General features: G+C 38.2%; 1 protein-coding gene across 2 annotated transcripts in view; it reads left to right on the forward strand.

Moving 5' to 3' along the window:
- Nucleotides 1-26,900, forward strand: part of KPNA3 (karyopherin subunit alpha 3) — a 119,345-nt gene that overhangs the window by 24,939 nt on the left and 67,506 nt on the right. The gene's annotated exons all lie outside the window — the stretch shown is intronic.

The following is a 26,900-nucleotide window of genomic DNA, read 5'->3' on the forward strand; positions in this document are numbered from 1 at the left end:
CTGGTTACCAGTGTTTTGAACTCTGCATCTGATAGATTGGTTAGCTTGTTGCTTAGTGCTTTTTCTGTAGTTTTAATATGTTCTTTAATTTGGGCCATATTTGTCTTGACCTGTTATGATGCAAGGGACAGAGCCTTACATATTTACCAGGGTGGACCAACCTACTGTTGCTGCGTTATGGTGCTGTATGGGGAGGAGGGGTCCAAGAGGGAATGGTCTGCTTTCTCAGCTCTTGGTCAGCTCTCCTTCTCTCTTACTGCTTTTAAGCTCTCAGTCACCTTTCCCACTATCCACAAGCAAATCAGGCCCTTCTGTTGCTGATTCCTGGGTGGGTGGGCCTGTGCATGCTCTAGGACCCTGTGGGTCTCTCCAATGAACTCTCTTGTGAGACTGGGAGTTTCTGCTACCTTCGCAACCCACACAGGTTTTTACAGTCAGAGGTTTTGAGGCTTTATTTCCCTGCGCTGGAACCCCTGGGTTGTGTGGTCTGTCTGGCTTCCCAGTTGTTCCTTCCAGTTTATCTGCATGCAAATGTGTGACTGCCCACTCCACCAGCTGCTGCCTTGCCACAGTCCCATCTGCCCCCGGCTGCCCGTCTCCACTCCTTCTACCAGTTGAATGAACATTTCTTTTTTAATTCCTTGGTTGTAGGACTTCCATACAATTTGATCTCGGGCAGTTGTGGTTATTTTTTGTTTTTAAATTTGTTGTTGTCCTTTTGGTTGTGGGAGGAGGCAAAGTGTATCTACCTATGCCTCAATCTTGACTGGATGTACAATCCTCTTTTTCTTAAAAACAAAATTATGCATTCATCTGAACCACACATACACAAAGTGTAATTGTTTTGCATTTGGAAATCAATTTTGGCTTTACTGTTTTTTAGGTTCAAAGTATCAGTTTATTTCAATATTGCCAGAAAAATCTGTGTTTTTTAAATATTTAATAAAAACTCACTAAAAAAAGAACTTAGCTAAGGAGGGCAGTAGTCAGGAGAAAATGTAGGGTAAGGAAAGCCTTAAAAAAGTAAGGTAAAAGGGAATTAACGTTACTTATGATGATTAGAAATAGATGTTGAAAATAGAAGAGGGAATTCTAATGAAGCAAGACCCCAGAGGAAATGAGAGCAAAGACAGCTATCTCTTGCACTGCCTTTGTGATACAGGGATGTTTGAGGATGCATGTTATTGGGGATAAGATTGGGGAGATTTGGATACATGATAGGAAATTGAGGGATTTGTTACTATCTGATGCTTTCTGTTTCCTTAATAAATAGCTATGTTGAGAGCAGTAGCCTTTTGTACAAAATCTGCCTGGGGAATCCTGGAAAGATTTCCAAGCAGCAAGCATTGAGAGCTTAATTGAGATTAGAGACCTAGAATTGATTAATACTCATAGTAGAGGTTGAGTCATTTTTTTTTCTCTCTTACATTTAGCTCCCCAGCTTTTGGAGTGAGAATTAAAGTAATCTAAGGTTAACTTTTGTTAGGGCAATAAAATAGAAGCACAGGGTACAGAAGTTTTGAAGTATGAAGACTATATAAGAAGGAATCAAGAACAGGAAAGGGTTGATAAATTGGGAGAATATCAAGGAGTTAAGGGATTAAAGTAATCTGTGTGGGTCTATGTCAATCTGTCAAATGGCTAATTAATGGGAAGTTGTTTAATGCCTTAATTGATCTAGGGGAAGTTTTGGTGCTAGGGTCAGAGATTCCTCAAATTAGAAAACACTGAATGAGGTCTGTCTGGGAAAGTCTAGCCATTGTTAATATATCGAAAATGGTTTACCTGACATTGATGTGACCTGACAGCCAAGGAGACAGGACTGGACTGTGTATGTGTGAACAATGATGACTTTACTAGACAGTAAGGGTGGTAGATACCATTGAGTAAGAGTAGGTACTGTGTGGTCATGGCATTCAAAATGACTGAGCCAGTACAGCAATACACCTGCATCAAATGTTGCATTAAGCTTGAACACTCCTCCTCAGAAACTATTCAGATGATTCGGAAGGCCACAGCTGTGGGCATCTGGTGATTGGCAGCTTCATCACAACAGTGCACCTGCTCTGCATTATGTCTCCAGCAGAGTTTTTTGGTGAAGCATCAAATCACCCATGTGACTCAGCCCTCCTACAGCCCAGATTTGGTGCCCTGCAACCTCTGGCTTTTCCCAAAACTAAAATCACTTTGGAAGAGATTTCAGACCATTGATGAGATTCAGGAAAATATGAAGGAACAGATGATGGTGACTGGGAGAACTGTGTGAGGTCCCAATGTGCCTACTTTGAAAGGGACGAGACAAATGTACAGTGTTTCTTGAATTTTGTGTCTTCTTCAATAAATGTCTCTATTTTTCATATTACATGTCTGGATACCTTCCAGACATGCACATACACACACACACACACCAGTTTTTTATCTGTTGATGGACACTTAGATTGCTTTCATATCTTGGCTATCATAAATAATGCTGTAATGAACATATGGGTCCATATGTCTTTCCAATTTAGTGTTTTGGGTTTCTTTGGATAAAAACCCAGAAGGGGAATTGCTGGGTCCTTCTTTGTCTCTTGTTATGGCCTTTGTTTTAAAAATCTATTTTGCCTAATGTGGTATTGCTACCCCAGCTTTTTTTTTCCATTTTTACAAATTATCTTTTTTCATGTATTTACTTTTAGTCTGTGTGTGTCTTTTTTATCTGAAGTGGGTCTTTAATAGACAGCATATGTTACGGTCTTGTTTTCTTATCCACTCAGCCTCCCTGTGTCTTTTGATTGGAGTACTTAATACATTTACATTTAAAATAATCATTGATGGGCCCTGGCTGGTGGAGCATGGGCTTCAAAACAAAGGGTTGCTGGCTTGATTACTAAATGATTACACTTAGCATAATGTTCTCCAGGTCCATCCATATTGTTGCAACAAATAGGTTTTTAATCCCTTGCTCTCTCTCATTTTCATCTGGACCCCTATGATACCCAGATATTGTTACCTTTGATGTTGTTCCAGAGGTTTCTTAAATTATCCTCATTTTTTAAAATTCTTTTTTTGTTTTGTTTTGTTTTTACTTCTCTCGTGTTTTCTGCTATCTTCCAAATCTTTAGTTCATTCCTCTGCTTTATCTGATCTGCTGTTGATTCCTTTCACTGTATTCTTTATTGCAGTTACTGTATTCCTCATTTCTGACTCTTTTTTTATGGTTTCCATGTCCTTTTTTATGCTGTTGAAGTTCTCATTAACTTTTTTGAGCATCTGTTTAACCATTGTTTTGAACTTTGTATCTAGTAGTTTGCCTCCATTTTATTTAGTTCTTCTGGGGAGATTTCTCCTGTTCTTTCATTTGGGACGTGTTTCTTTGTCTCCCCATTTCAGCTGCACCTCTATATTTGTGTCTGTATATTAGGTAGATCTGCTATGTCTCCCATTCTTTGTTGGGTAGCCTTATGTAATGGGTGTCCTGTAAGGCCCAGTGACACAACCTTCCTGCTCACCTGATCCAGGCGCTACAGGTGTGCTCCCTATGTGGACTCTGTGCATTTACCCTCATGTTGTAGTTGCACCTTCATAGCTTGGCATGTCAGTGGGAGGTATTGATCCCTAGACCAGTCAACTACAAGAACCCATAGAGGTTGCAGTAGAGGAGCTGCTGTGCAGGGGCCTATGCTCCACCCCCAGGACTTAACTTCATTGTGGCTCTGATGCCTAACAAGTCCACCCCTTGAGTGTGTTGCTTGTGGAGGTGATTGGGTGGCACTCCAGTGTAGTCTGAAGCTCATGGCCATGTGCACTGGCTCTAGGGCCTCTTGGGTGGTACAGTTCAAGGTCAGCTGCTACCTGTGCACTGCCTAGGGCCACCCAGCCTGAGCTACAAAGTAATCTTCAGGAGGCTGCTACTTGTACTGGGTTTGGAGGATGCCCCGGAGAGGCCAAGCTGCAAGTGGAGGCTGGATGTTACTAGTGCCAGGTGGTGCCCCTTAGAAAGAGGTTGTGGCACAGTGATGCCAAATGCTGTTTGTGTGGTTTGCAAACCTTTGAGAGAATTTAGGAAATTCCACAGTACCAGCCAAGACAGATTGTATGGAAAAGCCACTGGAAAAGGCCTGTGGCTCCACCAGTTGGTTGGGATCTCAGGGAATCACCAAGGTGGGGCAAAGTATTAGCCAGATTGATGGAAACTAAGATATGGCGCAAGCATGCCAGCTCTGTGGGGGAAGGGCCCAGCAAAAGGTCACTGGTGTCTACCAGCATTTGTGTTGGCTTTTCTGCAGAGTAGGATTTCATCTCTTGAGAGAGTCCATTTTGGCCATCTTAAATATTCTTACTAAAATAAGGAGTCTTAGCTTTCCAATTCTGCACCAAGGTCCAGGACTTAATTTCAGTTTCCAGTGTGAAATAGATTATTACCCTCATCTTTTTTTGTTTTTATATTTACCTTTTACGACTTCCCCCTTAGTTTAACTTGCCTGGCTCATCTAGCCACCCACCTAACCACCCACCCCTTATTAATTAAGTGCAGTTCATTAAAAAGTATTTTTTCTGTTATAGTTGGATCTGGTTTAAATGGAACAGATGACCTATCAAAGTATGGGGTCTTCCAGAAGTGACATACACATTTTTGTTAAGAATAATGTTTGAAATATGAGGACTCAAAAAAATCAGCACAATGTCATTATTACATTTCTCTTCCCACCACACACAAACCCAACTCTTAGCAATAACTCCTGTAAAGTGAGGAAAAGTATACAGTCATTCAAATGTCCAGTTATTTCAAGTGCTACGTGTGTGTGTGTGTGTATGTGTGTGTGTATGTTATCCTCATCTGGGTACATTTTTTTATTGATTTTAGAGAGCAGAAAGGAGAGAGTTTAGAGAGAAGGGGAGGGAAGGAGAAGGAGGGGGAGAGAAACATCAGTGTGAGAGACAAACATTGGTTGCCTTTTGTAAGTGCCCCAACCAGGAATTGAATCTTTTGCTTTGCAGGGTAATGCCCAACCAACTGAACCACACAAGCCAGGGCTCAAATGTTGTATAGTTTTAGCAGTTTTTTTTGGATAAGTATCCAAATAAATGCCTATCTATATCCTTATTGTGATTGACTGATAGGAATTTAAAGTCTTTTTTAATCTATAATTTTTTACTCTTACCATTTCTTTTTATTCATTTTATTAAAGATACTAAGTAAAGACACACAGTACAGTGTACAGATCATGTGTTATTGAATTGTATACCCAAAACTTATATAATTTTGTTAACCACTGTCACCCCATTAAATTAAATGTAAAAAAATACTAGATGTGTAGCCTGTCTCTTATGATATAAACAGTGTTTATCTGTCCTGTATTTCCTGTAAATTCATAGTTGATTCTGGAGTTTGTATCAGATTTAGATTTTAGGACAGAGGAGATAAGAGTGCATCTCATCATATGTGATGGTTTTCTCTTCCATCAAGAAGCACATAGCATCTGTCTCTTTCTGAAATGCTGATAAACATTGAGGAACATTGCCTAAATCTGTCATTTACTAGGACTTGTAAAATGGTGATATTCTAACTCTATCATTCATTTTTTATTAACTGAGGAAGAGAAAGTTTCCCTTATTAATTAATTAGGCTACCCCTGTGATAAAATTTGTTTAAGGCATAATGAGGGCTTCATTCTCTCCATTTATCAGTTTTCAGAACAATGAGGTGGTTTATTATCACCTTCCAGTGGTGACCAATTAGTTTCCTTTATATTCTGAATTCATTGATTGAATCACACATATGTTTCAGTTCATTGTGGTTATTCTTACTGATACTCTACTTGCACTATCTTTAACCAATTGCAGCCCCTTCAAGCTGGCTCCTGAATATTTTTGATAGATCTAGGGTTGTTTTTTTTTTAAGATGTATTATATTTACAATTGATGTGTTCTAAGTCAAATTCAAGGCTACAAGGTTTTATTAAACTTCTTCTATCATACTTCTTCTATCATGTATGTGTTTTTGTCCCAAGCTGAAATTCTTGGTTTCTCTCTGAAACCAGGAATGATAGAATTAGAATATCATGTTATTACTCATTTCCTTTATTTCAGATACACAAACAACAGTGTCTCAGAATAACAATATTGATACTGCAATCAGTAATAGGATTGCTGACAACAATTTAGAATTTCTTTGTACTCTTCTTGTTTTTAGGGTTGAATGGGATATATAGTTAATTACTATGTTGAAAAGTTACATGGGATAATGTTAGTCTGCCACCAATTGTATAGATGTAAATTTAGGTTCATAATTTTTTTTATTCTTAGAGATTGTTTTTCTTTTAAAGTTTAATATTGTTGTATACATATATTATTCTTTTTCATATGGTTCTAAAGTCAGTTACAGTTGCCTTGAGCTCTTTACCCTATTTCTTCCCTATTCTTGTATATATATGTGTAAAATAGTTCTATGTAATTTTTTTTTTAGTTTGGTATTTTGGAATTTTTTAATTTTTGTTACAGTGGTTAACTTTATTTAATATTCTCTCTTTTAGTTATTATCTATTAATTCCCTATAATGTGCTTTACTGAAATGGATTGTGACCTTGTCTTCCCCTCTTCCTCAACATGTAATTTTAAGTATGTCCTTTTTCCAGAGTTTTTAAAAGTTGGCTTTTATTTTGAGAGAATTGTAGATTCACATGCAATTGTAAAACATAATAAAGAGAGACGCTATGTACCCTTTACCCAGTGTCTCCCAGTAGTAACATTGAGAACTGCTAACATAAAATACTGATATTTATATAGTCAAGATATAAAACATTTCTGTCACCACACGGATCTCTCATGTTGCCATTTTGTAGCCATGCTCACTTTCTCCCACTCCTTCCCCTCCTCAACCTCTGGCAGCTACTAATCTCTATTCCTATAATTTCGTCACTTCAAAAAAGTTATATAAATGGAATCATATAGTATGTATGTAATCTTTTGGGATTGGCTTTTTTCCTCTCATAATTTCATGGAGGTTAATCCAAATTGTTGCTTATATTAATAGTTCATTTTTTTGTTGGTTAATATTCCATGGTATGTATGTACCACCATTTAAGCTGTGAGCAATAATACCTGAGTTGTTTTCAGGTTTGGGCTATTATAAATAAAACTTCTGTAAACATTTGTATACATATTTCTTATGGACATAAGTTTTTGTTTCTCAGGGATAGATGTCCAGAAATTCATTTGCTGGGGTCTATGGCATTTCATGTTTAGTTTTTTTAAGAAATTGTTTTCCAAATGGCTATACCATTTTACAGTCCTACCAGCAATGCATAAATTTCTCCACATCCTCACTAGCATTTGGTTTTGTCACAATTATTTTACCTGTTCTGGTAGATGTATAGTAATATCTCATTTGGTTTTAATTTGCGTTTTCTTTTTTTTTAACTTTTTAAAAAATTTTAATTGTTGTTGCAATACAATTTTCTATCTTTTACTCCCATCCCAACCCACCCACCCAGCCCTCCTTTCCTCCCTCCCATGTCCACCTGCCCCTTGTTTTTATCCATGTGTCCTTTATACTTGTTCCTGTAAACCCTTCCCCTTTTCCCCTGAAATTCCCCTGAAATTCCCTGTTCTCTCCCCTCTGAACACTGTCAGCCTGTTCTCTATTTCAGTATCTTTGGTTATATTTTACTTGTTTGTTTGTTTTGTTGTTTAGGTTCCTGTTAAAGGTGAGATCATATGGTATTTGTCTTTCACCACCTGGTTTATTTCACATAGCATTAATGCTTTCCAGTTGCATCCATGCTGTTGCAAAGGGTAGGAGCTCCTTCTTTCTGCTTCATAGAATTCCACTGTGTAAATGTACCATAGTTTTTTGATCCATTCATTTACTGATGGGCACTTAGGTTGCTTCCAACACTTGGCTATTGTAAATTGTGCTGCTATGAACATTGAGGTGCATAGGATCTTTTGGATTGGTGTTTCAGGGTTCTTAGGATATAATCCTAGCAGTGGAATTGCTGGGTCAAAAGTCAGATCCATTTTTAGTTTTCTGAGAAAATTCCATACTGTTTTCCATAGTGGTTGTACCAGTCTGCAATCCCACCAACAGTGCACTAGGGTCCCCTTTTCTCCACAACCTCTCCAACACTTGTTGTTTGTTGCTTTATGATGGCCATTCTGACTGGTGTAAAGTGGTATCTCATTGTGGTTTTAATTTGCATCTCTCTGATAGCTAGCGATATTGGGCATCTTTTCATGTGTCTCTGGATCATCTGTATGTCCTCCTTGGAGAAATGTCTGTTCAAGTCCTTTGCCCATTTTTTAATTGGGTTGCTTGTCTTAGAGTGGAGTCGTGTAAGTTCTGTATATATTTTGGAGATTAAACCCTTGTCTGAGGTATCATTGGTAAATATGTTTTCCATACAGTTGGTTCTCTTTTAATTTTGATACTGTTTTCTTTAGCTGTGCAGAAGCTTTTATTTTGATGAGATCCCATTTGTTTATTCTTTCCTTCATGTCCCTTGCTCTGGGGGATATATCAGTAAAGATGTTGTTGCGTGAAATATCTGAGATTTTCCTACCTATGTTCTCTTCTAGGACTTTAATGGTGACATGGCTTATATTTAAGTCTTTTATCCACCTTGAATTTATTTTTGTGTATGGTATAAGTTGGTGGTCGAGTCTCATTTTTTTACATGTAGCTGTCCAGCTGTCCCAACACCATTTGTTGAAGAGACTGTTTTTACTTCATTTTATGTTGCTGCCCCCTTTGTCAAATATTAATCGGGCTTATTTCTGGGCTCTCTGTTCTGTTCCATTGGTCCCTGTGCCTGTTTTTATTAATTTGAGTTTTCTTAATGGCTAATAATACTGAACACCTTTTATTGTGCTCATTTTCCATCTGTATATCCTCTTCAATGAAATGTCTCCTTTTCTTTTGCCTATTTTCCAGTTGAGTTGACTGTCTATTCTACTGTTGAGCTTTGAAAGTTTTATATATGTGTGTGTGTATATTTTATTTATATATAGTATATGTATACTAGATAGTAGTCCTTTATTGGGTGTGTAGTTTGCACATACTTTTTTTGTCTATAGGTTGTCTTTTTATCCTCTTCACCTGGGGGTAACAAAAAAAATTCTCAACTAAAAAATTTTAATTTTACTGAGGTCCAACTTACCAGTTATTCTTTTTATGGATCATGCTTTTAGGGTTAAGTGCACTCTTTGCCTATCTTCAGATCCCAAATAATTTTCTTTTTTTTTTCCTAAAAGCTTTAGTGTTTTATACTTATGCATGATTCATTTTATGTTGATTTTTGTGTAAGGTATGAAACTTTAATTGAGGTTCATAATATATCAACATCTATCTGTTCCAGTACCATTTGTTGGAAAGGTTACCTTTCCTCCATTGAATTGCTTTCATACCTTTGACAAAAATCAACTGAGTATATTTGTGTAGGTCTATTTTGGGCTCTCTGTCCCATTATATATCCCTTCTCCAGTATCACACAGTGTTTATTACCATAGCTGTATAATAAATCTTGAAGATGGATAGACTAATTCTTCCTACTTTTCTTCTTCAAAATGGTTTTGGCTATTCTAATTACATTTCTACATAAATTTTGGAGTGATCTTTTTTGTGTCTATAAAGATTGCTAGGATATTGAGAAGGACTGGGTTAAATTTGTGTATCATAGGGAGAATTTAAGTCTCTTCCACGTTGAGTCTACCAATTCATGAACACAGTAGTATATCTGTCCATTTTTTTTTCTTTGAGTTTCTTTATCAATGAAGAAATGTCCTCATTGGATATTAGCCTGTTTTTAACATATATATCCTATACATGTATTTTTAGGCTTATATGCATTTATTTTTTTGACAAATTATAAATGATACTGCATTTTTAATTTCAGTGCCCATTCCTAGAATATGGACATACAGTTGATTTTTTAATCCTCACCCAAGAATATGGTTTTAAAAATTGATTTTGAGGGAGGAAGAGAAAGAGAAACACCGATTTGGCTGCCTCCTGTATACACCCCAACTGGGGAGTGAACCCAAAACCTACGTATGTGCCTTGGCTAGGCATCAAACCTGCAGCTTTTTGCTATACAGGACTATGCTCCAATGAACTGAGCCACCAGGCCAGTGTGATTTCATGTTTTATCTTGTATCTCTCCTTATCTTCTTTATTGTCACTTTCATTATAATAATTTGTTTCTTAATTACATTTTTGGGGGGTAACATTGGTTCGTAACATTGTATGTAAGTTCCAAGTGTACACAATTCTACAATACATCATTTGGATATTGCTTTGTGTGTTTAGCACACAAAGTCTAGTCTTCTTCTGTCACCATATACTTGATCCTCTTTACCTTCCTTGTATCCTAACCCCTTTCCTCTATGGTAACCACCATACCGTTGTCTGTGTCTATGAGTTTATTTCATTTCTTGGTTTTACTGTGTTTTATATTACACATACAAGTGAAATCATATAGTTCTTTTCCTTTTCTGGTATTTTGCTTGGCATGATACTCGTAAGATCCATCCATATTGTCACAAATGGCAACATTTCATCCTTTTTATGGCTGAGTAGTATTTCATTATATATATATATATATATATATATAGGCATGGTATATATATATACCATGCCTTCTTTATCCAATCAGCCACTGAAGGACACTTAAGTTGTTTCCCTGTTTTGGCTACTGTAAATAATGCTGCAATGAATGTCGGGGTACATATGTCTTAATGAATAAATGTTTTCAAATTTAGGGGGTAATTACCCAGAAGAGGGATTACTGAGTGGTAAGGTACCTCTATTCTTAATTTTTTGAGGAACCTCCATACTGTTTTCCATAGTGGCTATACCAGTTTACATTCCCACTTAGCAAGGATTCGTTTTTCTCCACATTCTCTCTAATACATGTTATTTCTTGTCTTATTGGTAATAGCCATTCCAACAAGTATGAGGTGGTATCTCATTTTGAACATCTTTTTATATATCTGTTGGCCATGTGTATGTCTTTTTGGGGAAAAGTGTTCAGGTCCTCTGCCCATTTTAAATTGGATTGTTTGTTTTTTGTTGTTGTTGAGTTGTATGAGTTTTTAAATATACTTTGTTTTTATTTCTTTTATTTTTATTTTATTTTTAAAAATATTTTTAAATTTATTTTTAGACAGAGGGGAAGGGAGAGAGAAAGAGAGGGAGAGAAACATCAATGTGTGGTTGCCTCTGTCATGTATCCCCTACTGAGGACCTGGCCTGCAACCCAGGTATGTGTCCTGACTGAGAATCGAACTGGAGACCCTTTGGTTCACAGGTCCACACTCAATCCACTGAGCCACACCAATCACAGCTATTTCTTTTATTTTTTAATTTTTATAAAATATTTATTTACTTTTAGAGGGAAGGGAAAGGAGGGAAAATGAGAAGGAGAGAAACATCAGTGTGTAGTTGCCTCTTGTGCACCGCCCACCGCCCCCCCATCTGGGGACCTGGCCCACAACCCAGGCGTGTGCCCTGAACTGGAATCAAACTGGTGACCCTTTGGTTTGCAGGCTGACAATCCACTGAGCCACACCAGCCAGGGTTAAATTTTTTTAAATTGCAGTTTACATTCAATATTATTTTTTAGGTGTATAACATATTGGTTAGACAATCATTTAATTTACAAAGTGTTCCCCCTGCCCTAGTGGCATGATACATACTTATTAACATTACAGTATTATTGCCTATGTTTCCTGTACTCTACTTTCTATATTGGGTTGGCCAAATAGTTTGTTCAGTTTTCTGTAATGGCTCTAGTAGTGTTTAGTTGTCTTTAACTTCATTTGAAACAATTTTGTTAGATTTTATTGTGATAGCTATCATATCAGCATGTGATTTTTAAAAACATTTATCAAAATTGGTTTATTTTTGTGTAGTCATTTTAATATTGAAGGTGGAAGAAGATAAGCAACATTTTTGGCATTTTTGCTTTATTATTTTAGGAAGGGTAAAAACACAACTGAAGCACAAAAAAAGATTTGTGCAGTGTATGGAGAAGTTGTTGTGACTCTTTGAATATGTTAAAAGTGCTTTGCAAAGTTTCATGCTGGAGATTTCTTGCTGGACGATGCACTGGACAATGCTCCACAGTCAGGCAAACCAGTTGAACTTGATAAGTGATCAAACCAAGACATTAATTGAGAACAATCAATGTTATACCATGCAGGAGATAGGTGACATACTCAAAATATCCAGATGAAGAGTTGAAAATAATTTGCACCACTTTGGTTATGTCAATCATTTTGATGCTTGGGTCCCACGTAAGTGAAAAAAACCTTCTTGACTGTATACCACATGCAATTCTCCACTTAAACATAACAAAGATGTTTTCATTTTTAAAACAAATTGCGAGGGGGATGACAAGTGGATACTTTATAATAATGTGGAATGGAAGACATTGTGGGGCAAGCAAAATGAACCACCACCAACAGCACCAAAGGCCAATCTTAATCCTAAGAAAGTGATGTATATGTGGGGGATTGGAAGTAAATTTTCTATTCTTAGCTCTTCTGGAAAACCAAAGAATTAAATCCAACAAGCATTGCTCCCAATTAGACCAGGTGAAAGCAGCACTTGACAACAAACGTCTGGAATTAGTCCAGAGAAAACGCATAATCTTCCTTCAGGGTTAGATAAGACTTCATGCTTCTTTGATGACCAGGGAAATGCTGTTACAACTTGTTTGGGAAGTTTTGATTCATCCATCATATTCATTAGGCATTGTGCCTTTGGATTTCCATTTATTTTGGTCTTTACAAAATTCTCTTAATGAAAGAAATTTCAATTCCCTGGAAGACTGCTAAAAGCACCTGGGATAATTCTTTGATCAAAAAAATAAAAGTTTTGGGAAGATGGAATTATGAAATTGCCTGAAAGATGTCAGTAGGTAGTGAAACAAAATGGTGAATACATTGTTCAGTAAAGTTATTTGTGAAAATGAAAAACATTTTTTATTTTTATTTTGAACAGATGTTTTGGCCAACCCAATATATTTTGGACATTATGCCCTTATTGGAGGTATCATTTGGAAATATTAATTACCTTTTTGTTTTGTTGATGGTTTCTTTTGCTGTGCAGAAGCTTTTTATTTTGATATAGCCCCATTCATTTTACTTCTCTAACCTTTGGGATCAAGTTCGTAAAACCTCTGAAACCAAGATCTGTAAGTTTAGTACCTGTGTTTTCTTCTATATATTTTATTATTTCAGGTCTTATATTTAATCCATATTGTTAATTTTTGTGTATGGTGTCAGCAAAGCAGCCTAGTTTTAATTCCTTTGTAACAACATTTATTGAAGAGGCTTTCCTTTCTCTATTATATGTTTTTGCTTCTTTGTCAAAAAACTACTTGCCTATTTACATGTGGGTTTATTTCTGGGCTTTCAATTCTGTTCCATTGGTTTGTATGTCTGTTTTTCTGCCAATACCATACTGTTTCTATTATTGTATATTTGTAGTATAATTTGAAGTCAGGGAGTGTAATAATTCCGGCTTTGTTCCTTCTCCCCGCCCCCCATCCATATTTCTTTGGCTATTTGGGGTCTTTGTGATTCCATACAAACCTGATGATATTTTATTCTACTTCTTTGAAAAATACCATTGGAATTTTGATAGGGATTGCATTAAATTTGTATATTGCATTAGGTAATAGGGCCATTTTAACTATATTGGTTCTTCCAGTCCATAAACAAGTAATGTCTTTCCATTTCTTTGTGTTCTCTTCACTTTCTTTCAACAATGTCTTGTTATTTTTAATAAGAAGTTTTTTAAAGGTCCTTTATTTATGGATGCCATTTGCTTGGAATATCATTTTCTACCCCTTCACTTTGAGTCTTTGCTTGTAGCTGAGATGGGTCTCTTGAAGGCAGCACATAGTTGGGTCTGGTTTTTTAATCCATCTGACTACTCTGTCTCTTTTAATTGGTGAGTTCAGTCCATTTCCATATAGGGTGATTATTGACATATAAGAACTTCCTATAGCCATTTTATATTTTGTTTTCTGTTTATTCTCTGTCTTTATTGTTTCTTTTCCCTTGTGTTTCTGCTGTTTTAGTTTGATGGTATTCTATATTTTTCCTTTTGTTTTCCCCTTGTTTATGTTACCTGTCTCAGTTATAAATTTATGTGTGTGTGGTTACCATTAGTTTAATTCAGTCCTTTTGTCTCCTCACCCTTTATGTTTCAGTTGTTATATTATTCCTTTTTATGCTATGCATTCATTTTCAAATTGCAGATGTAGTCATTTAAGTGATTTAATCCCTTTAGTTTTTATTTTTAAGTGTTTATACCATATTGTGAAAAAGAGTTGCAGTTCTTGCTTCTCTTTGTCATCTTACAGTTTTGTATCCTTTTGTCATTTTGTTTCATTAAAAGAACTCCTTTCAACATTTCTTATTATATAGGTCTTATAGTAAATTCTTTTATTTTTTGTTTGAAAATTTTTAAAAGATACAAATGCCTTTATTTCTCCTTCATATCAAAAGTATAAATATGATAAGTGTATTTTTTTTGGGGGGGGCTGGTGATTTCTCTCTTTCAGTATTTGAATATTTGATTCCCTCTTCTCCTATCTTGTAGTGTTTCTGCTGAACAATCTGATGATATTCTAATGGGCTATCCTTTACTAGATCTGTCCAGAAGGTATCTAGCCATGTAATACAAAAAGTGGAGACATTTATTGAAGAAGATACAAGATTCAAGAAACATGTACATAGGACAATGATGCCTTAGTCCCTTTCAAAGTAGGCACATTGGGACCTCACACAGTTCTCCCAGTCACCATCATCTGCTCCTTCATATTTTCCTGAATCTCATCAATGGTCTGAAATCTCTTCCCTTCAAAGTGATTTTAGTTTTGGGAAAAGCCAGAGGTTGCAGGGCACCAAATCTGGGCTGTAGGAGGGCTGAGTCACATGGGTGATTTGATGCTTCACCAAAAAACTCTGCTGGAGACATAATGCAGAGCAGGTGCATTGTTGTGATGAAGCTGCCAATCACCAGATGCCCACAGCTGTGGCCTTCCGAATCATCTGAATAGTTTCTGAGGAGGAGTGTTCAAGCTTAATGCAACATTTGATGCAGGTGTATTGCTGTACTGGCTCAGTCATTTTGAATGCCATGACCACACAGTACCTACTCTTACTCAATGGTATCTACCACCCTACTGTCTAGTAAAGTCATCATTGTTCACACATACACAGTCCAGTCCTGTCTCCTTGGCTGTCAGGTTATATCGCTGTTGAACAAAATGTTCTCATTATACTAGTAATGGCTGCATTTTTTCCAAACAGACCTTATATAACAATCTTCTTTTCCTGGGTTGCCTTAAGAATTCTTTCTTTTTCATTAATTTTTGACAGCTTAATCTACTGTGCCTTGGAGGTCTTCTTGCATTGAGATAATTAGGTATTCTGTTAACTTCTTGATTTGATGGTCCAGGTCTTTTCATAGGTTTAGGAAGTTCTCATCTTTTATTTGAATAGTCTCTGTTCCCTTCTCCCTCATTCTGGTATGCCCATTATTCTTATATTTCTCTTTGTAGTGGAATCAGAATGTTCTTGTAGAGTTTTTTTGTTGTTGATTTGTTTATTTGACTTTCAGTTTTCTCTCTTCTGCCACCTGAGCCGTTTCTAGATTTCTATTTTGAAGATCAGTAATTCTTCCATTTGGTATACTCTATTTCCTAAGTTCTCTAACTCATTCTTCATATAATTTATTGAGTTCTTCAGGTCCAGAATTTCTGTTGGTTCTTTTTTATCATGTCTGTCTCTTTGGTAGAGTTCACCTTTTGTTTGTTGATTTTATTTCTGAGCTCCCTGTATAATTGAACAAAAACAAAGGTTTGGCTTCCTGTTTCCATAAAAGCCAAACTAGTGAAGCAGATGCTGGTGCAAGAGGAAAGAGGTCTTATTCAGGTGCTGCACAACCTGGGAGAATGGTGGATTCCTGTCACATAGACAATCTTCTCTTTCTGCCATGGACAAAGTACAAATGTCCTCAGCAAGGCTAAGATCAAAAGCTGTTGTCCAGTGTTCTGGGCCATTTTAAGGTTCAGTTGTTTTAAGCCTCAGGCAGCTGCTAAGTGGTCTTAGTTCCCATCCAGGTAGCATAGCTTATTCCCAGCTGCTGTCCATTTCAGGCTTTTTTTTTTTTTTCAGGAGCCTGCACAGCCTTGTGCCAAGTGGCTGCCAGAACCACAAGGTCATGTGCTCTAGGGTGAGAGAACATTCATGCAGTATATCCTCAGGTGGGCAAGAGAAAGAGAGACTCCCTCCTGAAGGCCATGGGGCACGTGGCTGCTAAGGCCATGGGGCACATGGCTGCTAAAGCCACGTGGCCCATGGAGAAAACAGGCAAGCACACCATGTGAGTGCAGGTCATGAGCAAGCGAACTTCTTTTTTGTTGCCCTGTGATTATTATTACCCTGGGCTTGGGATTGACCAAGTACTCTCTCAAAATGACCAATCAACTACCCAAACTTTCGCATGCTTATGGTTGGGTCCATCTCCCAACCAACTCCTTTCCCCAGGCTCGACAGATAGACCTCTTTGGTCCAGCACCTCCCCTGAGCCATTTTTTACTTCTATCGAGCTAGTGCCTGCTTTCCCCTAGTCCCACCCCCAATCTGGTACAGGGGAGGGCTTTGTTTCCCTATGCAATTATGTTGCTATTTTTGTATGTACTCAGGTCCTATCCATTGATATTTCTAGCTTTCCACATGCTCAATGTAAGAACCTTCACCTGCCTCCATCTTGGCTGATGGGGGAGACTTTCTGGCACTCCAACTGACTTATTTAAGGTAATATTTGGACTGCCTGAATTTTCTTGTATCTCACTGAGATTTTTTCAGAACTGCAGTCTTGAGTTCTCGTTCATTTAATTGACAGTCTTCCATGTCTTTACGTTTATTTTCTGGAGATTTTAAATTTTCTTTCTAAACTCCCTTGTTACCTTGTTATTTACGCACGGTACTTTGGTGGATTATTTCTCAGCCTGGGCATTTGAAGCATTGAAATCTTTTTTCAGTACATGCTGCTTTTAACCTTTTAGCCCGTAAGTAAAGGTCTTTCTTTTATTGTCCATTAGATGGTGCTGTAGGATAAGTTTTTGTTTTCTCTTACCTGCACTACTGGGACTTCTGGGAACTCTATGGGGCAGTGTCACCTCTGCAGTGGAAAATACCCATATTCCTCAAGGAGGTGAGTGTTATCCCCTCTATGGCTAGGTTGCCTGGGTCTTTGGGCATAATCACTGTGGTGGGATGTGTGAGTGATGAGAACCAGGGCCTGTGAATTTCCAACACTACTAGAAACTGCCAGCCACCCATCACTATTTGACAAGTGTCAGCTGCCTCTATCCATCTGCAATTATGGGTGGGGGAGGGCTGGGCAGAGGCAGGCAGTTTGCACATCTGTGGTTTTGTTTTTTTCCACTAGGTTTCGCCACGATGAGTACAGGCCACTCTGACTGGAATGTTGTTTCTGCCCCTTCCTGACCTGCCTCTGCTGCTGCCAAGTCTGTTGGAGGAAGGGGGCTATGGAAAGAGGGGCAGCTTTCATGTCTGTGCATTTTTTCCCCTGGTGATGTTAGCTGCTACACCACAGCCATAAGCCTTTGCACTGCTTCTTCACCCCTGTCTCTGGGTTCAGCCTCAGTGTGTACTGGCCACTCAGACCACAATGCTGCCTCTGCTTCTCCATTCTGTTGAATGGAAGTTGCAGCCTGACCCTCTCCTGCTACTATGGCAAGGACCAGACTAGTCAGACTGCATCTTTGGGTCTGTCCTTCCCACATCCTGCCTCCCTTGCTCACTCCAGTATATGTACCTTCAGATGTCTCAATGCATAGATCTCTTAGACTTTTTTGTGTATTGAGCAGAGAATCCTTTGTTGAATTTTATTTGTCCAACTTGTAAGTCGAAGGGGAGAGACCAATAGGTTTTCTCACTCCACCATGATCTTGATGTCACGCCACCTTCATTTCTTCTTGATTAAAAATTTGTTTGGGCCCTGACCAGGTAGCTCAGTTGCTTAGAGTGTCATCCTAATACCACCAAGGTTGTGGGTTTGATCCCCAGTCAGGGCACATACAAGAATCAACCCATGGACGCATAAATAAGTGGAACAACAAATCAATATCTCTTTCTCTCTCTCTCAAATCATTGTTTTAAAAGAACCTTTTAAAAAACCTATTTCTTTGCATATTCTGTATCTCTTAAGCATTATCTGTCGTATATTGGATCTTTTGATTATTCTTGGTTAGATTTCCTTTCTGACATAATCTTTTTCTAATTCTCTCCTGATTTCTAGCACCTTATTTCTGAGTTTTTCTAATTCTGATTTATAATGTTCTTTCCCATATTCTTTCATTTTTTGTGGTACAATTTTTACCTGTTTTGTAGGTATGGCTCTTTTGCAAGTGTTTTACATCAATGTTCTAAAACATTCTGCTCTGACATTATGTCAATCCCATGACGTAAGAAATGGGAGAATTTCTTACATTATGGGACTTCAACCCAATCCTTCAATGTTATTCACTTCATTATAGGTTTTCCTGAACTTTTCAGAGCAAGGGATGGATCAAGATAGATTTTCTAGCTTTACTACTATAGACTACCTTCTTCTGTTGTTCATTACAAAGTGATAAAAGAATATGGCTTCCTGTATTTTGATATTTGGCTGTATCTCACTAACCTACTTTTATTTGGACCCTCTCTTTCCTTTGCCACAGTATGCTGGTTTTTCTTACTTTGGGAATCTTCTCTAAGAAGCTTTTTGTCAATTGAGGGCTTTCCACAGGAAGGGGAACTTCATTATTGAGTCTAGATTCATGATACCTTACAGTGTTGGCATGTACAAAAAGATCTCTTCCATTGCAGCTATTTTTTTAAAGATTTTATTTATTTATTTTTAGAGAGGGGAAGGGAGGGAGAAAGAAAGGGAGAGACATATCAATGTGTGGTTGCCTCTCACACACCCCTTACTGGGGACCTGGCCCATAATCCAGGCATGTGCCCTGGACTGGGAATCAAACTGGTGACCCTTTTGTTCGAAGACCGGCACTCAGTCCACTGAGCCACACCAGCCAGGGCCATTTGCAGCTATTCTTAAGTAGCCTTTCTAAACTTTAGTGATTCAAAATTTTGCACTCTCCTGTCCTCAAGCCCTTCAGTTGCTCTTTTCTTTCTGTTTCCTTCTGCATACATGCTGATGCCATATGACTCTATAGTTGGTGAATTAACCAGATTCTGCCTATATTTGAGGATTCATGGGGAAACCTGGTCACTTAATCTTGTAGATTTTGTCCACAGGGTTCTGGTTTGGTTGTCCTGGGGACTTTTGGACTTTCTTCGGGGAGAAATCCAGGAGACTCAAAAATCTGTTGGGGTTTTATTCAAGACAATAAGAATTTGCATTTTTAAAAGAATACTCTGGCTGCATTGTGGAAAGTTGATTCAGTGCACAGGAGACAAAGAGGTTATTGTAGTGATCCAGATGAGATGATGGTGGCTTAGTCTAGTATAGTCACAGTGGGTCTAGCTTTGAATTATATTTTGGTGACTTGTTGGATGTCAAAGAATGAGAATATGAATAGACATGGGTGATTTCCCAGGACTGGGATTTTGCAACTGTTTGGATGATTGTACTGTTTCCTGGTGTTAGGAATGCTTGTGGAAGAGTAGGTGGTATTATTATAGCTGGGAGAGGGGAAAGTTGAGAGGGCCCAGGTATGATCCATAAACATGCTGAGTTTGAGGCCTTATAACAGTTTGTCCTCCACATAAACATATCCTAAACATAAACATGCCCACACACATTTTAATTATTCAGGGAGCTTTCCCCTGACCTTCTGATCAGTTCTCCTTCCAGTGTAGAAGAACTCCTTCATTATTTACTTTCCTATTTTACATTTAACATTTATGTTACTGCTTATTGTTACTGTCTTTTCCCTAGACCAGCTGCTGGCAAACTTTTCTTTTTTCCTTTTTCCTTTTTAGTATGAGTTTTGTTTGAAAACTCTTCCACTATATTTGTTGTAAAGAGGTTTATTATTATTATTATTATTATTATTATTATAAAAGAATACATATTTCTGATACTTTGGCTTGGGTTCTGGTTTCTCTGGTATGGTCAGCTGAGGAGGAAAGAATAGACAGACTGGGTGGCCCTACCAGGATGAGAGGCCAAGCTTCATGTCAGAAGTGGTGTAAGTCTTCAGGGCAGACACTTTTGGGTATTCTAAGGTGGGGTTCCAGGTGAAGATTTATTCCAGGTACTCCATTAGAAGCAGAGGCAGCCCCAAGACTAGACAGGGTTGTCCTTTTAGGAGCCGTAGGAAGGATCCTTTTTTTCTAGGCTTAGTCTCCATGTCCCTGCTATACATCCCTTGGACTGTACACTAGCCAGGCTGCCCACTCAATTTCTGGACAAATCCTTTATATCTTTGCTCATGGCATCCTTCTCTCTGGTAGACTTGTGAGATGTCAGCCTTCTCCATGCCTCATTTGCTTCTTGTCCCTCTACTGCAAGTTCCCATAGAATCAGAGGTCACCATTTTTAAGCACCCTGGCTATGTCTGTCCCACAGTAGGGCTAATTGAGTTGACTGGTGACTACTCCTCTGACACTGCCCAAGACAGAGTTGACCCTGTACTCTTTACACTGGCTTCTTCACTCCCCATTCACTCTCCCACTATGACATGGCAAAGAAGGCCATCATTCAGGAGCCAGTGAGACAGTGCTACCAAGCCTGCTGCCTTCACTCAGACAGACTCCTCAGTCTGTTGGTCCACACCTGCATGAGTGCATACTGGCAAACTTTTCTTAAAAGTATTTCAGACAGTAAATATTTTAGACTTCAGTAACCAAGAATCAGATTTGAGGGTATTATGTAGATACTTAATAGCATTTATACTGTAATCACATAAAAATTTAAAAACCATTTATGCCAGATTTGGCCCCATAGGCTGCAGTTTGCTGACCACCATCCTAGACTTTCTCCTCATTACAGGTGTGTTGTCTGGTACATTTTGGATGAATTCAGTACATTTTTGTTGAGTGAATGGATATTGTACTTATAGATTTGGAGCTCAGGTGAGAGGGCTGAACTAAAGACAGTTATTTAGGAGTGGTTATCAAATAGTAATTAAAGATATGAGAGTAGATGAATTTACTTGGGAAAATTATAAAGGGAAGAGAGGGCCTAAGATGGAGACTCTTGCTATGATTTAGAGAGCAGAGTAAGTCATGATTAACTCACTCAGAGGTCCTTGTATCATATATACTAGTCAGCCCCTGCTGCTAACTGACCTAAGCCATTTGGTCATTTACACTCATTGTTCCTTTTGGATGAATAACAGACCTTGAACTATTAGAGATAGGTGAGGATAATATATGTTTTTAATTAGAATTTATACTAATAGTAAGTTATAATAAGCCATAGACAAAATTCTGCTACTTATACAAACATGTATCAGCAAGCAGTCACAAAAAGTCATATAGCTTATTCTATGAGTTTAGCCCTTTTAGACTCCAGACTACTACCTTGCAATAAAACTTCAACCATAAGCAGCTACCATAAAGCTCTGACTAGGATTAGGTCACAGAATCCTCCAAGAAAGGCTGGGACACTCCATCAAAGGGAGGTCTGGCCTCAAACACTTCTCTGAAGATAGACCCCAAGGCTTGCCAGAATCTTAAAATGCAAATAGGTAAGATTCAAGGCACCTGTGCAATATTCCTAGTCAGTCCATATATCTTGAACAATTTAATCTCAGCAATAAAAAAAGTACTGCCAACATCTCTTATACTAAATAACAAACTAGTATCTAAATTCAGATGTTGAAACGTGAAGCATTTCCTAACTGGGAGCTAAGTCCTGACTGATATGGGTACCTCAAATGCTAACTAACCCCCTCTAAGTGTAGATTCCTAATTTTAGGATACTTTTAGAAGTTAGCTCACCCCTATCTATGTTGAATTATTTTAATGTGAATTATAGAGTAGCAGTAATTTGATCATATTTTGGAGGAGATATGCTACCTGGACTTTTTTAATATACCATCTTATAACAATTCATAATAATTAAATGTCGTTTTTTCATTGAAAATGTTTTTTCTTTTCAGTTCTAGTAACAATTGGATTAGATATTCATACAGGCAAATTTTAACAATGATGCATTTCTAATCTCCAAGTGAATAAAGACAGCTTTCAGTTATCAAGTAACATTTTATTAATATTGGTATCTAAGATTGCTCAACATTTACCATTTTAGATTATGAATTTATACAGAAAACATTTTGTATTAATAGTATTGAGCTCAAAACACAAAAACATTAAATATAGAATTAGATTCAAACCTCTTTCTACTGTTGAACCCTATTAGGGGTAATATTTTTTTAATATATTTTATTGATTATGCTATTATAGTTGTCCCATTGTTTTCTCCCTTTTATCCCCCTCCACCCTGCACCACTGCCGCACCCTCCAGCATTCCTCTCATCCCCCTTAGTTCACGTCCATCGTCATACATATAAGTTCTTTGGCTTCTCCATTTCCTACACTATTCTTAACCTCTCCTTGTCTATTTTGTACCTACCAATTATGCTTCTTATTCCCTGTACCTTTTCCCCCATTCTCCACTCCCCTACCCATTGATAACTCTCCATGTGATCTTCATTTTTGTGATTCTGTTTCTGTTCTAGTTGTTTGCTTAGTTTTTGGTTTGTTCTTCTTTTTGATTCAGTTGTTGATAGTTGTGAGTTTGTTGTCATTTTATTGTTACATTTTTTATCTTTTCCTTTTTCTTGGATAAGTCCCTTTAACATTTCATATAATAAGGGCTTGCTGATAATGAACTTCTTTAACTTGATCGTATCTGGGAAGCATTTTATCTGCTCTTCCATTCTAAATGATAGCGTTGCTGGATACAGTGATCTTGGGATGTCGGTCCTTGCCATTCATGATTTAGAATACTTCTTTCCAGCCCCTTCTTCTTTTGAGAACTCAGCTGATAGACTTGTGTGAACTTATTTGTAGATAACCGTCTCCTTCTGTCTTGCTGCTTTTAAGATTTTCTCCCTATCTTTAATCTTGGGTTATTTAATTATGATGTGTCTTGGTGTGTTTCTTCTTGGATCCAACTTCTTTGGGACTCTGTGAGTGTCCTGGACTTGCATGTCTAGTTCCTTCACTGGATCGGGGAAGTTTTCCTTCATTATTTTTTTCAAATAAGTTTTCAGCTTCTTGCTCTTCCTCCTTTCCTTCTGGTACCCCTATCATTCAGATGTCAGAATGTTTAAAGTTGTCCCAGAGGTTCCTCAGCCTCTCTTCATTTTTTATGAATTCTTGTTTCTTCATTTTGTTCCTGTTGAATGTTTATTTCTTGCTCCTATTTGAAATCATTGATATGAGTCTCTGTTTCCTCCCCTTCACTGTTGGATCCCTGTATATTTTTCTTTATTTCACTTTGTGTAGCCTTCACATCCTCCTTTATTTTGCATCCATACTCAACCATTTCTGTGCGCATCCTGATTACCAGTGTTTTAAACTGTGCATCTGGTAGGTTGGCTACCTTTTCAGTGCTTCTATTTTTGGAGCTTTGATCTGGTCTTTTTGGGCCATATTTCTTTGTCTTGTCAGGCTTGTTACGCTATAAGTGGCAGAGCCATAGGCGTTTACCAGGGTGTGGCAACCCATCTACATTGTGGCACTGTTCATGGCGCAGGGATCAGAGAGGAAAAAATGATTCTTGCTCAGCTCTTGCCCCACTTTCAGTTACTTCCTCCACTACCCACAAGCAAATTGCACCTTTGTGGTGCTGATTCCCATGTGGGTGGGTTTGTGTACATTCTAGGACCCTGTGTGCCTCTCCAATGGACTCTCCTGTGAGACTGGGAATTCCTCCCAGTGCCATAACCCCCACAGATTTTTACAGCCAGAGGTTTTGAGGTTTCCCCCGCTGCACTAGAACCCTGGGTTGCATGATCTGTCTCGCTCTCCAGTTTTTCAGTTTATCTGCATGGGAATGTGGGACCACCCAGTCAGCCAGCTGCTGCCTTGCCACATGTCCTGTCACCCTGACTGCCTATCTCAGCCCCTCCTACCAGTCTAGATGAATGTTTCTCCTAAATCCTTGGTTGTCACACTTCCATAGTGTTCAATTTTCTGGCAGTTCTGGTTGTTTTTGGCTTTTGAATTGGTTGCTGTCCTTCCTTTGGTTGTGTGAGGAAATGTATCTACCTGTTACAGAACAAACAAGGGGGGCCTGGGATGATATACTATTATTGAAAGAAGGCCCCAGGTCCATTATGTCCACCACCCGAGGAAAGACGTCTCTCAATGCCAGAGATTCGTGAAAAGGAAAGGAAATGTTTATTTAATGCTATACAAACTTAAAGTAGTGACCTAATTAATGTCTTTATCAAAAAAATCCTAAAGTCCCTTAAAACACCCACAAACAGACACAGTCCTTCCTTCCTTCCCCTTTGCCCAGTCCAGAGTACTGTATCTCAGGAAAGGAAATAGAAGTCCATGGCTCAGGCAGTCCTCTGGTTCTTCTCAGTTAGTACTCCATCTCAACTGGGAGACCTCCCTGGGTTCCCGGCACCCTCCGCTGAGTCGCCGGGATCTCTGCTAAAACCAGGTGGTGGTTCCCCCTTCTGAAGCTAAGGGGTCCTCACTCTGGCAAAGGCACGTGGTCCTCTCTCCCAGGGCCACGGGAGTCCCCACTCTGCCAGAGCTGCATGGTTTTCTCCCTCTCAGGGCTGCAGGAGTCCCCACTCTGTCCAGGCCTTGTGGTTCTCTCTCAATGGCTGCTGTGTCTGGGTTTAAATCCCCCACGCCAATCTTCCTTTGCAGCCCCATTTCTGATTCCTCCTACACTTGGGCACACTTGCCCTCAATCTGCTGTCCTCCAGCTTTTCTGGTCGCCATCGTGGGTCTGGGCAGGTGTGGCCCTATGTCATGGAGCCAGTCATCTCCAAGCTCCCATGCAGGCACTGTAATTCAGGGGACCTGCCCCCCAGTTACATCTTGGTGGGGAAGTTACTTCCATTCCCCTGGCTCAGAGCCTGGCCACAGCTATTTAACATATCTAAGCAACCAGCCAAAGGCTATAGATATGTTAAATGACCACACCAGAGCTTAGCTGCAGGGCTGTTGCTATACAAAACAGCTCTCAATGGCCCTGCTCCATTTGTCCCTTCCCCTAGCCCATACCTGGGGAATGGGGGTGAAGACATCTTAAAATCTGGACACCTTGAGTTCTGGACCCCATTTCAAATGCCTATTTGGGGTCCCCCCTCTTGGCTGCACCCTGTAACATACCTACACCTCCATCTTGGCCAGAAGTCAGTGATAATAAGTTTATCAGTGCATCATTCCATCACATTAAATGAATGCCACTAATTTTAATTTTGTTTGGCAGTTCTATATACACTTACTTATGTCTATATTTATGTGTAAGTTTATATCTAGATTAATATTTCAATATAACTTGGCCTCTATGGAATTTTTTTCCCTAAACAGGGATTAATTTATCACTATAGTTTAAGAAAACTTTAGAGGTATTATAACAAAAGAATTATTAAATAATATAGTATAATGAATTTGGCAGTATATTAAAATAATAATATATCATGACCTTGTGTGAGCTTTATTCCAGAAATGTAAGTATTTTACCATCGTTATTAGGTTGGCCATAAAGTCCGTTTAGTTTTTTCTGTAAAATAAAAGGCACAATTTTAATTTTCATCAGTAACTTTATTGATTTGGAGTTTTGACTATGTCAGCTATCTCCTGCATGGTATAACATTGATTGCTCTCAATTAATGTCTCGATTTGATTGCTATCAAGTTCAGCTGGTCTGCTCAACCACAGAGCATTGTCCAGCAAGAAATCTCCTGCACAAAATTTTGCACACCACTTTTGATAGGTTCGATCAGTCACAGCACCTTCTCCATACATTGCACAAATGTTTCTTTGCATTTCAGTTGTGTTTTTACCTTTCCTGAAATAATAAAGCATAAATGCAAAAAATGTTGCTTATTTTCTTCCACCTTCAATATTAAAATGGCTACACAAAAATTCACCAATTTTGGTAAGTTTTTTTTTAATGCTTGCTGTTATGACACCTGTCACAATACAGTCTAACTAAATTGCTTCAAATGAAGTCAAAGACAGCTAAGTGCTATAAGAGCAGTCTTACAAAAAGACCAAATGAACTATTTGGCTAAACCAATATTTATATGAAAATAAAATAATCCATTATATCAGTACATTAAGGGGAGAGGTGATATCTAATTATTTCAATAATTTTTCATAAGACATGCCTGATAGAGACTCTTAGGAAATTAGAAGAATACTTTTTACCTTTTGTTACAAAATATTTTCCCAAACTTATTTTTATTTTCATGTGGTTTTAAGGCCATGACAGTGAATTGTTTCCCTTTTTAAAACATGAATCTTTTGAGATAGAATTCATTTGTTGCAAACATCGAAAACCAGTCCTGTTGACTTAAGCAGAACAGTAATTTATTGGGAAAATATTGGGTAGTTCACAGAATTAGTAGACACACCAGATAAATGGAAATAGAGCAAGTCCATGAGATAGGCATAATCATACCTGGTCCTATGATGCTTTTTTTTTTCTTTCTACTTTGTTTAAGGGTCAGAGTTATGGGGAGAGAGTTCTCATGTGTTTCAGTCTCATGCCGTAGTTAAACCAGTAGAGATGCTTTAATATGTGGTTCCATCAAGACTATACTCAAGGGAGAGTATACAGTTCCCCAGAAAACCCTGGGTGCAGTTAGAGGAGGGAAATAGATCCTAGGCAGCCAAGCCCCACCTACTACTCCCCACAAAATTAACCAGTAGATATCCAGTGA

Source organism: Phyllostomus hastatus, unplaced genomic scaffold (genome assembly GCF_019186645.2).
Source record: "Phyllostomus hastatus isolate PE091 unplaced genomic scaffold, TTU_PhHast_1.1 phas_scaffold_46, whole genome shotgun sequence".
Classification (NCBI taxonomy): domain Eukaryota; kingdom Metazoa; phylum Chordata; class Mammalia; order Chiroptera; family Phyllostomidae; genus Phyllostomus; species Phyllostomus hastatus.